General features: G+C 43.2%; 1 pseudogene; it reads right to left on the bottom strand.

Annotated features, from left to right (window-relative positions):
- Positions 1-4,821: 4,821 nt before the first annotated feature.
- Positions 4,822-5,829, bottom strand: LOC105984593 (annotated as a pseudogene).
- Between the last annotated feature and the right edge of the window lie 5,744 nt (positions 5,830-11,573).

The following is an 11,573-nucleotide window of genomic DNA, read 5'->3' as shown; positions in this document are numbered from 1 at the left end:
CCTGAGTAGCTAGGATTACAGGCATGAGCCACCAACGCCCGGCCTGCTTCTCTTTCTTAAAAAATGTTTTTCTTTTTCTCTTTATCTTCCTTCCTCCTTTCTCTCCCTCTCTCCCTCCCTCCCTGCCTCCCTGCCTGCCTCCCTCCCTCCCTCCCTGCCTCCCTCCCTCCCTTCCTCCCTCCCTCCCTCCTTCCTTCCTTCATCCTGAAGATTGAACTCAGCACCTCACAACTCTACTACTGAACACCACATTCTCAGCACTAATCTTTTCTTTTTTCTTTTTTGAAGGTAATTCAGTCTATCAGTTATTTATGGCTTCAGAGTTTTGTATAATATGTATGAAGGCCTTCCCCACTGCTAAGGTTATTATTTTTTTTTCATTTATTTCTTTAATTCTTAGATCACAAAAAAAGTAAAAAACAGAGAAGATATATTTTTTAATTAAGTTTTTTTATCATAAAAATACTGTACCAAGGGGTTACAGTTACATGAGCAAGGTAATGAGTACATTTCCTTTTGTTTTTGTCGGTCATGGGGTTTGAACTCTGGGCTTGGGCTGCTTTCTTCAGTTCAAGGCAAGCACTCTACTGCTTGAGCTACAGCGCCACCTCTGGTTTTCTAGTGGTTTATTGGAGATAAGAGTCTCACAGACTTTCCTGCCTGGGCTGGCTTTGAACCGTGATCCTCAGATCTCAGCCTCCTGAATAGCTAGGATTACAGGCGTGAGCCACCGGCGCCAGGCTTATGAGTACATTTCTTATCCAGCATTGGTGCCTCCTCCTCCTCCTATTATTATTATTATTAATATTTGCCAATTCTGGAGCTTGAACTCAGGGCCTGGGCTCTGTCTTTGAACTACTTGAGCCACAGTGCCACTTCAGGCTTTTTCTGTTTATGTGGTACTGAGGAATTGAACCCAGGGCTTCATGTGTGCTGGGCAAGCACTCTACCACTAAGCCACATTCCCGGGCCCAAGATTACTTTTTAAATGTATAAAAGTTTTATTTAAAATTAGATATCGTAATATAAATTAAGGTATAATAGAAAATATTAAGCTTTAATAAGATAGGCTATTTAAATCATCTATATCTCTACAATAAAATGAAAGAGAAATCTAAAAATAGTGTAAATCAGTTTATTTTTTATTGTGAAAATACTGTACAGAGGGGTTACAATTACATGGGCAAGATAATGAGTACATTTCTTTTTTTTTGGTTCCGATCATGGGGCCTGAACTCTGGGCCTGGGCGTTGTCCCTCAGCTCTTCAGCTCAAGGATAGCACTCTACCATTTGAGCCACAGCGCCACTTCCGGCTTTTTTCTTTTTGCTTATGTGGAGCTGAGGAATTGAACCCAGTGCCTCAGGCATATAAGGCATGTGCTCTACCACTGAGCCACCTTCCCAGCCCATGAGTAGATTTCTTATCAAGCATTGTAGCCTCCTCCTTTGTTTCCCCTTCCCATCCCTTCCCATCCCCCCCCCTCCTGCCTCTCCACCCAATCCTGCTCCCCCTCCCACCAAAGTTGTAAAGTTCGTTTTCGACTTAACAACTTGTACATTTCATTGTTGCTATGGGTCCACCTGTATCTTTTTTGTTGTTGTTGTTAGTAGTGGGGCTGCACCATTCTTCAGCTCTTCAGCTCAAGGCGAGTGTTCTACTACTTGAGCCACAGTGCCACTTCCGGTTTTCTGGTGGTTTTATTGGTAATCAGAGTCTCATGGACTTTCTGCCCAGGTTGGTTTTGAATCACGATCCTCACATCTCAGCCTCCTGAGTAGCTAAAATTACAGGCGTGAGCCACCAGTGCCCTGTTCAGTTTTTAAATTCTTACTGTCAACATTAAAAGCATTACAGAAAGTGGGGCTGGGAATGTAGCTCAGTGGTGGAGTGCTTGCCTAGCATGTGTAAGGCCTTGGGTTAGCTCCCCAGCACCACCAAACCATGATAATAATAAAATTACAAAACTCTCAATTTTTTAGAAAAGTAAGCAAACCAACAAATAACTTGGCAGAATATTTTCTCCTATCTACTATAATCAAAAAGGAATTAAAATTTGCCATGATTTCTCTTCATTAAGATTAAAAAAGCACATTTGAAGAAGACAAGTAGCTAAGATTATTTTTATTGTATAGTTACTTTGCCAGTCCTGGGGCTTGAACTCAGGGTCTGGGCTCTGTCCCTGACCCTTTCTGTGCTCAAGGCTAGCACTCTACCACTTGGGCCACAGCACCATTTCTAGCTTTTTCTGTTTATGTGGTACTGAGAAATCCAACCCAGGGCTTCATGCATGCAAGGCAAGCACTCTACCACGAGGCCATATTCATAGCCTATCCCTCCCTCCCTCCCTCCCTCCCTCCCTCCCTCCCTTCCTTCCTTCCTTTCTTTTTCCTCACTTTTTCTTTCTTTTCTATCTTCCTCCTCTTTCTCTCTCTCCCTCCCTCCCTTCCTTCCTTCTTTTCTGTGGTTTGTATTTTTTTCCTACACGGAATTTTTATCGTTCATTGTTACAGCATGTTGTATGCATATTCAATGCTGCAAGTTTTTATTTTTTATTTGTTTACAAATGGTGACCCAGTTGTTGCAGCATTATTCCCTTAGTAAGGTATTTCCCTCCTACTAGTTCAAAATGAGAATGAAAGGTGTATCAATTCTCCCGTGTGTCTTTTTTTTTTTTTTGGGTCCGGTCACTGTCCCTCAGCTCTTCAGCTCAAGGCTAGCGCTCTACCACTTGAGCCACAGCGCCACTTCCAGCTTTTTTCATTTTGCTTATGTGGTGCTGAGGAATCGAACCCAGGGCCTCATGCATGCAAAGCAGTGCTCTACCACTGAACCACCTTCCCAGCCCCCCGTGCGTCTTTTTTAATATAAGCACACACATATATACAAATATCAGTAAGTTTGGGTTTGAGTTTAGTTCTAGACGACTTTCTATTCTCATCAATGAACCATTTAATGATTACAAGCATATCATTTTATTTATCATACTTTGTACTATTTAGAGCGTTTGTCACTTCTTATTCATCTTAAGGTTTAGCTATTTATTTTTGGTTGTTGTTTGTTTTGGTTCTGGTACTAGGGGTTAAGCTCAGTTTTTTTTTTTGCTTGAGACTTTTTTTTAACACCACTTCAACTACAGCTCCACTTCCAACTGCTGCTGCTTCTCCCTTCTCCCTCTTCCCCTTCTTGTTCTCTTTTCCCTTCCTCTCCCTCTCCTCCTCCTCCTCCTTTTTTGGTCTTGCTCTCTTTTCCCTTCCTCCCCCTCTCCTCCTCCTCCTCCTTTTTTGGTCTTGCTCTCTTTTCCCTTCCTCTCCCTCTCCTCCTCCTCCTCCTTCTTTGGGTTAATTGGAGATAAGCGTCAATTCCTCCATAGCTAGAATAACAAATGTGAGGCCTTGGTACTCCGCTCCAGATTTCTAGACTTGTGGCTCTCTGACCTTGGTTCTGGGTGAGGCTGAGACCTGAGATCAAATATCATGAGCAAAATTTTGGACTTTGCTAGAGGCTGGCAACTCAGTTCTCTGAGCAATGCTCCATTTAGGAATTGCCATGATGCTGAGACAGGCCAGTAGGGTATTTCCTAGAGTGTGTGTATTCCTATATGCCAGTTCTGACTTAACAACACCAATGACCATTGGTCTCCGGTGACTTATCAGGCTGCATTTTCTGGACTAGATGAGAGTACAGTGAGAGCAGGAAATCAGGACAAACACCTCCACTTGCTTAAGTCAAACAGCTTCTCTTTCCCCGTCCCTGGAGATCAGTTATCACCAAATGGACCGTGCACTCTGTGAAAGTGTTGCAGGCTTCACAGCTTGTAAAGAAGAGGCTGCATTCTCTGGGCTCCCTTCTCCTGAATCTAGCAGAGGGAAGGCCTTTGGCTCCTTTGGCTGGGTGATAACCAGGAACTGGACTAGTTGGGAGAGAGTGATGGCTCCATTTGAATAAAGGTTGTAAACCCATTATACTACAGGGGGCTCTAGATCTTTTTTTGGAAGGTAGTATAAAAATGTATTTTTTTGGGGGGGGGAGTCTGGGCCTGGGCACTGTCCCTCAGCTCTTCAGCTCAAGGTTAGCACTCTACCACTTGAGCCATAGCGCCACTTCCGGCTTTTTTTCCTTTTGCTTATGTGGTCCTGAGGAATCGAACCCAGGGCCTCAGGCATGCAAGGCAAGCGCTCTACCACTGAGCCACCTTCCCAGCCCCTAAAAATGTATTATACATAAAGAATATCACCACTAGTGGAGGCAAGTGAGGGCACAATGGTTCTGGCTGGAAGACAGCTAGTTCTTTGGAAATAGAACGGCTTCAGGGGGCTCACAGCCTCATGCCACAGTGACCAGTCAGTCAGACAGAAGAGGGCATGCCGACCTCACAAGGCTTCTGGTGTCCACTAAGGGCCTGCCCTTCCTGTCCTGTGGTACCCATAAAGCAAGGACCCTCCCCCCCCAAGGTGGCTTTGAAGTGACAGCAATACCACTGTAAGCAGTGTGTTTAATTGGATGATCTCCAGAAACTATAAATGAATTTTCTAGCCATACAGCTGGGTGAAGTACAAGATATTTGGTTCCAGGCCATGGAGGAAAAGGCAGTGCGAGTGGTGGCACTTCCCCGTCCCACGTGCTCAGAGGGGGAGGGAGGAGGGTGGAAAGGTGTTAAAACCAACCCTCATTTTAATGTACAAAAGAATGACTCTGATCAGTAATAAATTGTATTGAAAACAAAATGGATTAAGAAGTTTATGCTCCTCTAAGGTGGGGAGATGGGGAATGAATTCTTCAAAGCGGAAAGGAAACACTGGGGCAGGGCAAGGCCTGGTGGTCATTTGCTCTGATCCATTTTCACCTTTAGTAGTCTCAGGAAGGTGCAATTTTTCTTCTCTTTCCTCCCCTTTGTATTTGCTTGGAAGTTTCTCCAGCAGTCTGTCCGACCCTCTTGACTTTCCTCAAAGTTTGTTTTCCATTCCCTTTTTTGTGTGGCTTTTTCTTTTTTTTTTGGGTCGATTGTGGGGTTTGAACTCTGGGCTTGGGCGCTGTCCCTCAGCTCTTCAGCTCAAAGCTAGCTCTCTACCGCTTGAGCCCTAGCGCCTCTTCTAGTTTTCTGGTGGTTTACTAGAGATAAGAGTCTCATGGACTTTCCTGCCTGGGCTGGCTTTGAACTGTGATCCTCAGATCTCAGCCTCCTGAGCAGCTAGGATTATAGGCGTGAGCCACCAGTGCCCGGCTTCCTGTGGCTTTTTCTAAGCTTCAATTTCCTCTTCCCTTTTCGTTTGTTTCCTTTCATGCATCTCTTTGGCTTCTCTCTCTTTCCTTTTAATTTCCAGCTCAGCAAAGAGTTTCCCTGTCTGTTTGTATACTGCTTGTTTGAACAGCTCAGGATCCTCCTCCACATTTGTAGAGTTTCCCTCCTTCTTTAATTGTTTTTTCCCCCTTACTGTTTCACAGTGTGTTCCAGGTATTCTTTTCTTGCCTGAATCATATCCAGGGCCCTCTATTTTTGTTGCAGTAGCAACTTGTAAGCTTTGTCTACAGCTTCAAAAGTCTTTTGTGCTCTGTCAGCATCATCTTGATTTTTGTAAGGATGCACCAAGATGGATAAATGCCAAAACCTCTCTTTTATTTTTCCAGCTGTCACTTCAGGATCAATCTGAAGAACCTCAAGTGGGTTCAAACTGAACTAAGATGAGCCAGGCCGGGTCAACCTTTCAATCTGCTTTTTTAGGTGTCAGAACGGAACGGAATCTATTTGTTTCACTTCACTGTAGAAGGTCATAAATGCTTCCTGCGTGCTGCCGCTGACACCCGTACCACTTATCCCCAAAGTAGCCATTTCCCCTGCCAGTCACCCAGGGTTTAGATCTTTTTGTTGTTGTTAGTCATGGGGCTTGAACTCTGGGCCTGGGCATTGTCACTCAGCTCTTCAGCTCAAGGCTAGCACGCTACCACTTGAGCCACAGCGCCACTTGGAGCTTTTTTTGCTTATGTGGTGCTGAGGAATCGAACCCAGGGTCTCATGCAAGCAAGGCAAGGGCTCTACCACTGAGCCACCTTCCCAGCCTTGGGCTCTAGATCTTGAAGACACTTTTATTCATGGATGATTATCTGTATATTACCTATACTTATAAAGCTATACCAAGTATCTACATACGGTATATTGGTATAAATGATACAATATTTAATATTTCTGAAATTCTTTATTCCATGTACTTCTTAAACATTTTTTATTATTAAGTAGTTGTACAAGGAGGTTAAGATTTTGTAGGTCGCATTATAAGTACAATGCATCTTGAGCAATATCATCCCTTCAATGATTCTCTCCCATCTTTCCCAACTCCACTCATATCCTCAAGTTACATGGTTCCATGTTCACATTGTCTCATATGAGTGCATTTGCCTATCCAGCCTCTCTCCATTCATCTGTCCCTCTCCTCTGGACCCCTTCCCCCAAAAAATCATGTTTCATCTTTCTGGTATTCATGTTCTATTTACTTTTGTGTGTATGTATGTGTATGTGTTTGTGTGTGTGTGTGTGTGCGCGCACACATGTGCATGTGTGTGCTTGGTACTGGGGCTTGAACCTCAAGATTAAAGTTTTCACTTGCTCATGGTTACCACTTGAGCCAAATCTCCATTACAGCATTTTCTGGTTAGTTGGAGGTGTTGTCTTTAAGACTTTGTTTTTTTTTTTTTTTTGGTTGGTTGTGGGGCTTGAACTCTGGGCCTGAGCGCTGTCCCTCAGCTCTTCAGCTCAAGGCAAGCACTCTACCACTTGAGCTACAGCACCACTTCCGGTTTTCTGGTGGTTTATTGGAGATAAGAGTTTCATGGACTTTCCTGTCAGGGCTGGCTTTGAACCGCAATCCTCAGATCTCAGCCTCCTGAGTAGCTAGGATTACAGGCGTGAGACATTGGTGCCCAGCCCCCCCTTTTTTGATAAAGCTGGCTTAGAACCCTGATCTTCCTGGTGTTAGCCTACCCAGTAGTTAGACATGAGTCATTTATGCCTGGCCATTTGTTTTTCTTGTATCCTTTGTTAATGTGGTGGTACTGAGGATCAAACGCAGAGCCTTGTGCTTGCTAGACTCTATAATGAGCTACACTCTCCAGTCCTTGTACTTTTATCATCTTTTGTATTTATTTATCCATCTTTCCATTTACTTGTTTGATCTGTAATTTCAGTTACTTTAGCAGCTTACTCATGTAAACTATAAAAGTTGACTTTTTTATCAAGCCAGACCTAGGGCTTGAGCTTAGTGCCTGGGTGCTGACCCTGAGCTTTTGTCCTCAAGGCTAGCAGTATGCCAATTTAGCCACTCCTTCACTTCCAGCTTTTTATTGGAGATAAGACTCTCATAGACTTCCTGCCGAGGCTGGCTTTGAATTATTATCCTCAGATCTCAGTCTCCTGAGTAGCTAGGATGACAGGCATGAGCCACCACTACCTAGATATGTCTGAATTTTTGATATCCCTCAATAAAGTGACATAATATTCATTGGGTTCCTTCCAAGAGAAATTCCAAAACACACTTCTTTTCCTTCATAAACACTTCCATTATGTAACACACCATGGAAAGCCTTTGGCTGAATCCAGGGAGCACATGGCTCTGTCCCTAGTTCAGTCTTCTTTCTTTGAACTTTTTAGAGTACCATGGCCCACTCCATATTTGCTTAGTACTTCTCCCCTCTGGCCTTCATGACTTTACATATAAATTTGGGGTTTAGTGAAGTAGAAAGGCTGTAATTTTGGAGTCATGGCAATATGGATTTGAATCTTGGCTTCACACACCAGCTTTGAAACTTGCATAAGTACTCAACCCTGTCTTCAGGAGGAAGTATTCTCATCTGAAAAGCAAACAGACAAACGAACAAACCACTTGGTCCTGTAGCTTTGGGCCTGTGTGCATCACACATCATGATGGAATTGCATACTAGAGGAGCTGCTTATATCATGGCAACTAGAAATTGAAAATGAACAATAAAAATGTCCCCCTAAACGAGAGCAACCTTTACCACCTCCAGTCGGACATCAGTTTTGAAGGCCTGCTCAACTTCAGCCTTGTGAGGATCAGAGCAGCATTTACCACTCTGGGAGTATTGCTCATACTCTAGAGAAACAGAATCAAGGCCACACACACACACACACACACACACACACACACACACAGATATAAATAAAGCCATTCATCTTAAAGAATTAGTGCCTGCAATTGTGGGACAGACAAAGCTGGAATCGTTGGGGCAGGCCAGCAGTCTGGTGACTTAGAAGAGTTGATGGATATTGGAGTCTTCAGTCTAAAGTCTATATTGTATTAGAGACTTGGGAAGAATTTCTATGTTACAACCTTAAGGAGAAATAATTTTTCACAATTCCCAATCATTTTCTCTTTAGGCCTAGTGTTGGTTGAATGCAGCCCACACATATGATGCTGGGTATGGTGATATCCACTGGAATCCAGCATTGGACAGGCTAAGGAAGGACAAATCAGGAGTTCAAGGTCAGCCTGAGCTACATAGGGAGAGCCTGCCTTAGCAAATAAAATGAATGAAACAAGTAAAGAAACAATAAAACAAACAAAAATACCAAGTCTACTGATTTGAATGTTAATCTCCTCTAGAAAATACCTGTCTAGCAACATCTAGATTGGTATTAAGACAAACAATTACAATAAACAACACATGCAGGTAACTGTCACATTCCTCCAATTGGACCACTGATTCTGAAGAACCTGAGTGCTGGTCTAAAAGAGTGTCATCGAAGAAGATGCTATGATGATGCAGCCGGACAGGGCTTTCAGAATCTGTTAGAACCCATTCATGAGCAGAACTCTGCACTGCTTCTGTGCTATTTTTGGCATCTTTTTAGGGTTCTTACTTAAAGGATATTATGTGGAAGGGGTGCTATCCTCAAGTCTAGTAGCTGCCCACTCCCATGGGCTCAAGTCCTGTGTCAACCTGGGCAAGTCATTGGGCTCTATGGACCTTAGTAATTGTCTGTTTGTTTGTTTATTTTAGAGGTTGAATTAATAGTCTTCATGAGAAAGCCAGTGCCTACAGGCAGACACATCTCCCAAAAAACTTGCAGCCTTGAATACACTATGAGAAAACTAAACCATGAAAGTAGCAGAGTAAAGAAAGCAGAAAAACAGTCTTGACAAACCTAATCAGCTTTAATGGAGAGCTGAAATGGGACACCATGATGACCTGAGGAGAGTCAGGAGATGTGAGGCATGGCACTTGTCTATTACGAGGGAAATTGTGTGTGTGTGTGTGTTTGTATGTGTATTTTGTTGGTTGTGGGGACTGAACTCTGGGCTTGAGCACTGTCCTTTAGCTCTTCAGCTCAAAGCTAGCTCTCTACCACTTGAGCCATAGCATCTCTTCTAGTTTTCTGGTGGTTTACTAGAGATAAGAGTCTCATGAACTTTCCTGCCTGGGCTGGCTTTGAACTGTGATCCTCAGATCTTAGCCTCCTGAGTAGCTAGGATTATAGGTATGAGCAACTGGTGCCCGGCTTAAAGGGAAATTTAGATTTGGAAGTGTTTTAAGTTCCCATCTCACTTTTTTTGGTTTTGTTTTTGTTTTTCTTGACACAGGGACTCACTGTGCAATTCTGCCTGGCCTCAATCTCACTCTATATCACAGGGTGACCTTGAACTCAAGGTCTTCCTGTTATCTAGGGGTTGGGATTATACATACATGCTACCACATTGGCTTCTTTCTCATTTTTATTTTATTCATTTATTTTTGTGTGCCAGTCCTGGCCTTGAACTTAGGGCCTTGAGCTTTTCTTTCTCTCTCTCTCTCTCTCTCTCTTTCTTTCTTTCTTTCTTTCTTCCTTTCTGTGTTTCTTTCTTTTCTTTCTTTCTTTCTTTGTCGTGGGCATTGAACTCTGGGCCTGGGCACTGTCCTAATTTAGCTCTTCAGCTCAAGGCTATTGCTCTACCACTTGAGCCACAGCTCCACTTCAAGTTTTCTGAGTGATTTATTGGAGTTTCCTGCCCAGACTGGCTTTGAACTGGGATCCTTAGATCTCAGCCTCCTGATTAGCTAGGATTACAGGCATGAGCAACCAGTGCCCAGCCTTTGAGCTTTTTTGCTCAAGTCTAGCACTCTGTCATTTGAGCCACAGCTCTCCTTCCAGCCTTTTGCTAATTAGTTGGGGATAACAGTCTCACAGACTTTTCTGCCTGAGTAGCTAGGATTAAGTGTGAGCTACTGGTGCCTGGATCCTTCTAGTATTTGAATACTGTGTTTCCCTATCATTCTTTAGTTTTAGACTTGCAGAGACTTATTAAGAATTTTAATTTTGCGATTGCTTCACTTTTTTTGAAATGTCTCTGTGGTCTTAAATGTTAACTTTAAGAACTGTTACCACATGCTTATTGATCAGAAAAGAGATTCTTTAGGGCTGGGAATGTGGCTTAGTGGTAGAGGGTTTGCCTAACATGCATTAAGCCCTGGGTTTGATTCCTCAGTGCCACATAAATAGAAAAAGCCGGAAGTAGCGCTGTGGCTCAAGTGGTATAGTACTAGCCTTGAGCAAAAGAAGCCCCAGGCCCTGAGTTCAAGGCCCAGGCCTGGCAAAAAAAACAGGGAATTAAAAAAAAATCAATGATGCAATGGCTGAATGCGCAATACTTATATTTGGTTTCTGTGTGTGTGTGTGTGTTTGTGTTTGTGTGTGTGTGTGTGTGTGTGTGTATGTGTGTGTATACCAGGCCTGGGCACTGTCTCTAAGCTTTGTTTTGCTCAAGTCTAGCACTCTACCACTTAAGCCACTACCACTTCTGGCTTTTTCTGTTGATGTGGTACCGAGGACTTGAACCCAGGGCTTCATTCATGCTAGGTAAACCCTCTACCACGAAGTCATATTCCCAGCCTGGATTATATATTTTTTAATATCTCATTTTGGAGACATAAATATGATAAAGTAGACTCATTCTCTTGTAGTTTAGGAAAATCCTGCATAAACTACTATGTTATTCTGCTTTGTGTCTTTGTAACAAAATACCTGAGATGATCAACTTAATAAGGGAAAAGGTTTATTCTGGCTGAGGCTATCTCTTGGTTCTGTTGCTTTAGGCCTGTGGCAGCAGAATACATCATGGCAGGAGCCCCTCGGGGAGGAGCTGTTCACCTCATAGTAGCCAGGGATAGGAAAGACTGGATCCTAATGTCCTCTTCATGGGTATATGTCTAATATCCTAACGTCCACCCACTGTGTCCTCTTCATGGGTATGTGTCTAATATCCTAACGTCCACCCACTAAGCCCTCAAGTTTGACTACCTCCTAACAGCACTGAAGGCTGGGGACCAATCCTTCAATACATGGGCCTCTGGGGAATATTCTAGATCCAAACTATAGCCTTTGCAAAGACTCAAAGCTTTGCAATAAGATCTGGGCTTAAATCCTGGTTTCCAATTTATTGGCTATGCAAACTCAGCTATAAGTTTTCTTTTCCCTGAGCCTCAGTTTTCTTATCTGCAAAATGGGAGTGATGGGCCATTGATAGAGTGGTTGTAAAATCCAGTGAAATGGTCTCTGTGAGCTGTTAAGCATAGTGCTTGATACAG

The sequence above is a fragment of the Dipodomys ordii genome, unplaced genomic scaffold (assembly GCF_000151885.1).
Source record: "Dipodomys ordii isolate 6190 unplaced genomic scaffold, Dord_2.0 Scaffold25, whole genome shotgun sequence".
NCBI lineage: Eukaryota > Metazoa > Chordata > Mammalia > Rodentia > Heteromyidae > Dipodomys > Dipodomys ordii.
This window is presented reverse-complemented; position numbering and strand designations above follow the sequence as displayed.